This window comes from Dasypus novemcinctus, chromosome 4 (genome assembly GCF_030445035.2).
Source record: "Dasypus novemcinctus isolate mDasNov1 chromosome 4, mDasNov1.1.hap2, whole genome shotgun sequence".
NCBI lineage: Eukaryota > Metazoa > Chordata > Mammalia > Cingulata > Dasypodidae > Dasypus > Dasypus novemcinctus.
The window spans coordinates 154,757,754-154,763,753 of NC_080676.1; positions in this window are offsets into that span (position 1 = coordinate 154,757,754).

A 6,000-nucleotide genomic window follows, 5' to 3' on the forward strand; every position below is an offset into this window, starting at 1 on the left:
CAAGGAGTGCTGTGCCACACAGGGGTGTCCCCGTGTAGGGGAGCCCCATGCGCAAGGAGTGTGGCCCATAAGGAGAGCCCCCCCAGTGCGAAAGAAAGTTCAGCCTGCCCAGGAATGGTGCCGCACACACGGAGAGCTGATGCAACAGGATGATGCGACAAGAAGAAACACAGATTCCCGTACCGCTGACAACAGAAGTGGACAAAGAAGAACACGCAGGCGGGGAAGGGGAGAGAAGTAAATAAAATAAGTAAATCTTTAAAAAAAAATTAGTATATAGATTACCAGAAAATAGAATGAGGGTAGAGAATAGAAAGCTGAGGGTTAATCTATGCAGAATTGGTGAAAATGTTATAAATCTTTGGAAATGAATAGAAATAGTGAAAGCACATCATAATATTTGTAATTAGCAGAGCTATTAGTTGGGTATGACAGTGGTTGAAAGGAAAAGTCTTAGGACATGTATATTACTAGAAGGAAAACTAAAAACATATCATGTGACTTTATAACATAGTGAAACCTCATGTAAAATATGAATATGGGTGATATTGCACATGGAAGACTGTTTTCACAAAATATAAACACAAATTAGACAGAAATAGAATAACAGCTATGTACAGCAGGGGAAGCAGATTGAGAGGCGATGAGTTTTTTTGTTTGTTCATTTGTCTGTTTTTTGTTTTTATTATTATTGTTATTGGAATAATGAAAATGCTCTAATAATGATTGAAGTGATGAATGCACAACTATGTGATTATACCAAGTACCATTAACTGTACACTTTGGATGGATTTATGCTTTAATAATTTGTAACAATAAAATTGACTTGTTTAATATTTAAAAAAATACATGTTGGCATCCTAAGCCTCAGTAGTGCATAATGGCACCTTATTTGGAAATAGGGTCATTGTAGATGGAATTGGTTAACTTGAGGTCATACTGGACTGGGGTCTTTAAAGAAGAGGAGGGGTATGTGGGAATCTTTTATATTTTTTAATGTAACAATTTTGTGATCTATGTATCTTCAAAAATACAATAAAAACTGCCAATAAAAAAATAAATAAATATATAAAGAAGAGAAGAAGACTGGGAGTGGGTGTAGCTCAGGGGTTGAGCACCTGCTTCCCATGTATCAGGTCCTGGGTTCAATCCCTGGTACCTTTTAAAAAAAAAAGGAGAGATGAAGGGGTAGAGAGACACACAGGGAGAAGACAGCATGTGAAGGCGGAGTAGTCATTGGAGTAATGCTGCCACAGCTAGGAAGGCCTGGGCCCACCAGAATCTAGAAAAGGCAGGAAAGATCCTCCCCTAGAACTTTCAGAGGGAGCGTGGCACTCACAACACCTTGACTTTTGGACTCTAGTCTCCAAAAGTGTGCGGCAATATATTTCTGGTGTTTCAACCACCAAGTTTGGAGTCATTTGTTACAACAGCCCTAGGAAATGAGCCCAGGGGAAGGTCAGTGTGTGTTGGGCAGCCGAGGGGTGGTACTTCGGGAGTTGTTCAGCTTCATGATGATTTTCCAATCTCTAGACCCTGTTGCCCCCTAATCCATAAGAGCGGGTCCTTATGTACCTGTTTATCCTCTGTGACCTTGCCACCCTGCCACAACTGGTTGACATGGGGTTAGACACCTGGCCAGCCAATAGGATTCTCTCTTTTGGGAATTTGAAATTTGATTAGAGCCTCAGATCCTGGAGGTTAGCTGCAGAGTCATCCTCATGAAAGCTTTGTGGAAAAGACCCTCAACTCCTGCACAAGAAGGCCCCGGCTCCCACCCTCCCAATGCCAGTTCTCATGGCTTCTTTAGCTGGAGGGAATCCCTATTACTATTAAGCTACTCAGATTGGTGTCTATTCCTTGCAACCAGAAGAATTAACTAATGAAGAGGTTTAATATTTTTTTGATCTTGAGACAATCATTCTAGAAGCCACAGTTTTCTCATCTATACCATGAGGATAAGTTTTTCTGCCTTGCCCACCTCACAAGATTGTTGTAAGATTAAATGGAATGGAATACATGAAGTGCTTCAAAAACAGGAAAAAGCCATACAAATATAAGTGGGGCTATTTGTCTATAGGAAAAAGACTCCTAAGAGCTTTCTCCCAGTGTGTAATAGAAGGTTTTAAAAAATTATTCTTTTACTTTAATTGCTTTATGGTCATTCTCTCAAATGCAAGCAGTCTCCATGGTTAGAAGTTTGCTTTTTTCCCTTTTGTTAGCTATTTAATACTTGGATTATTTCTGACACCGAAATGATCCATTATGGTCTTACCCTTTGCCAAACCAAATTGGACTTCTGTATTATTATTGCTATTTGAGTCCATTTTCAGGAATATGTGCTGCTCAGTTTGAGCACCTTAATACAACTGTTGTTCAATCCCGTCATAGCCAATGCTCTCTTTTAATAACAAATATTTAACATCTTTTTCCATTTCCTGGAACGAACGATATTAGTCATATAATCCCCCTGCACTACATTATTTTCAACGTATCATAATGCTCTTACTTATAAATAAGTGAAAAGTAATTGATAAGAAAATTCCATAGTTAATTGCTCAGGCAGGAACACAGCACAAAATATGTCACAGTTGGATGCTTGGGCCTCTGTGCAGTCTGTCTTTGAAAGCAGCAGGAAAAAAATGCAGCCTGTGACAGGTGACCTGAGCTGGTGACTCAAATGCCAAGAGGCGTTGCTGCCAGTGACATGGTGTGCCAAATACTGATCAGCTCATGGAAAACAAAATACAATCTTCCCTTGTTTTACATGGCAGTTTAATTCCTGGAAAATTTAACGTTGTTTGAAAACTTCCAGAAAATTGTTTGTGTTTATACATAAAACAGAATAAACAGAGTTTCACCGACATGAAGTTCTGGTAGAACATTTGAAAATCAGGCACGATATAGGACACTCTTAGCTGTGGGGACTGTCCCAGGCATTGCAGCCTGGCCCCCACCAAATAAATATCAGTGGAATGCCACAAGTCATTGTGACAATCCAAAATACAATGCATGTTTCTAAAATGGTTCTGACCCCACAGAGAACCATAGAGAGCTACCAACAGCCCAAGAGGAGAAACTACCGAGATGAGATTGGGGTGAGAGCCAAAGGAAACAGCACTGTGCTGAAGGGACTATGTCCACCTTCCAACTGGACCCTGGCACTCAGTGGGCTTAAGAAGGGCAGGACAGGATACAGCAACTGGGCTCTTGGAAATCCCAGCTCAGACTTGCTCACAGTGGTATTTTCAGGGTTTTGTATAATACTTGTCATGTAATAGCTGTATTACTTTCCTGTGGTTGCTTTAACAAATCACAAACCGAATGACTTAGAACAACAGAAATCTATTCACAGTCACAGTTCTTATGTTGGAAACTGGAAATCAAGGAGTCCTTTGAGGTTCTAGGGAAGAATCTGTTCCGTGCCTCTCTCCTAGCTTCCAGTGACTTTTGGTAATCCTTGGGTGTTCTTTGGTTTACAGTCCTATCACTCCAATTTCTTCCTCTATTTTCTCGTGACTGTTCCATCTGTGTCTTTTTGTCCAAATTCCCCTTTCCTTATAATAACACCCATCTGAACTTGATTATGTCAAGGAAAGACCCTATTTCCAAATAAGATCACATTCACAGGCAGCAGGACTTAGGACCTCATTATATCTTTTGGGGGGACACAGTTAAACCCACAACAGTAGGTATCCAATAAATGCTTGTTGGGTATTGTTGACAGCAGTCTCAAACCTGGGTTGGGCAGGTAGAAGTAGGAAGGTCATTGTTTATTTCATGGTTTGTTTGTTCATTCATATCTTCATTTGGTTGACAAACAATTTTTGAACTATCAGTTGGACCTTGTGCTAAACCCCTGAAAAACCCATGGGCAAGACACAGTCCCAGACTTTAAAAGTGGGAGATAAGCTTTGGGTGCTGTGGGAACATGACATTAAAGACACATCCCACCATCTGGGGTGTGGGATGTGATGAGGGAACTCTGGTCAAATGTCAGGGGTAGTAAGTGGGTACCCCAAGGGGTAATGGTAGACACATGCTGCTGTGGCACTATTCTTCTTCTCAGTGGAGACAAAGGATAACGGGGAATGGAAGGGGAACCTCAGTTTCACAGATATAAGGCAGGTTGTGGGAAAGGGAGCTGGCGGGGTTCGCGTGTGCCCTATGCTTGCTCCTGGGCTTACTGATCTTCGGATCATACCTTGGGCTCCCAGGGTCTCCTTGTTCAAGTTATATTCCCTTTTCCTCTCCTTCTTAAGTCTGTCTGCTGGTTGGAAACTCTACCCTGAGCAACAGAGAACAAATATTCCAGAGTTACAGATCCTGGGGGAGTTAGAGGGGAGTGGGGAGTTGGGCTGGGAGGGGAGTGTGGGGTGGTCAGTCTGGCTTAAGCTTTAGAGAAGCTGATCCTCTTAGGAATCATAGCAGGCCACTCAGCCCCTGGCCAGCCCCCTAGGTCCATCATCCCAGAGTCCTCAACTATAACGATGCTACCACTACTCCCTGTGCTCTCTGGCATCTTCTCTACTGAGTGGGGAGAGGAGATGGCCATCTTCGGGTCTGCCCCCAACTGCCATCTGTTTTCTTCTCAGCTGCACATGCCCCCAGCTATGGCCCACACCAAGGATATTTTCATCCTCCATGGTTCAACCTTCTAACAAGGAGTCTGGATTCAGGATAGACTATGGGGACAGAGTCATGCTTAAATGCACTCCTCATGCCAACAAGAAGAATCAAATTAAAAAAAAATTCTGAGTGGGGTCCAGGCCTTAATAAAATTTCTTTGTATTAGGGCTTGGAAGAAGACTTTGATGGGAAAAATGTGGTCCTTGCCCACCCTCTGTGTGCCTGAAGGCAGTCTAAATACTTGCAGGCATCATTCTAGCCAGGGAAAGAAGCTAAGCAATTGCCTGGAGCAGAAGACTGCCAAGAATAATAAGAAAATGCTTTGAGTATGTTTTGTCCATCTGTCTAATTTTTTATGCCGAAAAAAGGAGAAAAAATATAAATAAATGATTCAAAGAAATGCCATGTCAAATTACCTCCACCAGGGAAACAGAAACAAGGCTCACTTCATTAAGAAGGTTCTCATGTGACCAGTGTCTTCTGGTAGGTGCCTCTTCCAGCTGGAGGTCTCTACCTTACAAGCTTCCAAGTTGAGTAGCTCAAGCTCAATCTCACTCCAGCAGCCAGGCATTACTGAGGGTACCTCTCCAACTAGGCAGTTCCCTGTCTCCTCAACCGCTTTGTCCAAAGATAAAATCAGGTTAAAGGGAGCATCTGGGAAACCTGGAGGATAAGTCAATAAAAGCTCTGACCTGAGAAGCTCTTTGGTGTAAGGAGTAAGGAGGTAGGAGCTTACTCTCTGAGTGTCTACATCAGCCTTCCATTTTTTTTTTTAGCACCAATTGCCCTAATCAACTTCCAGTCCTCCCATGGCTTCTGTGGGATCATTGAAAGCAAATTGCAGCATGAACCCAGTTGACAAACACTCTGTCCTTTGGGTTGATTCTGCTTATTAACATCAGAGGAAAAAATTCTATTTGGATCTTTAATTCTAAACTCCAGTTCTAGGGTGGTGAGGATGTTTGCTATTGCTAGCTGCCAGCAAGGCCAGGGAAGTTGGTCATTCAACAATCCCTGTAAAAACAATGTCCTTTAAAAAGTCCCTCTGTGGAGCACTGAGCCCAGAGTCTTGTGTACTTAGCTCTTTAGGGACAGGATTTGGAAATGAGTGTTAAGTGGTGGCTGTTTGATGAGATATCTGTCCCCAAGCAGAAGAGCGGAGACCATGTGGCAACAACAGACTCAACTTATCCTCCACCCACCACAGTTTTTCTCAAGCTTTCCTTGCTTTTCTCTTCTCATTCTCTCTTATCTCAGATGGAGGGGAGAGGTATGTGTCTTCATCTCTTTACACATAAGGCCTCACCTATGTCTCGGTCTCATCTGTTCCTTTCTCATTGGGGATCTTTCTCCAACAATGTATTCTTCTTT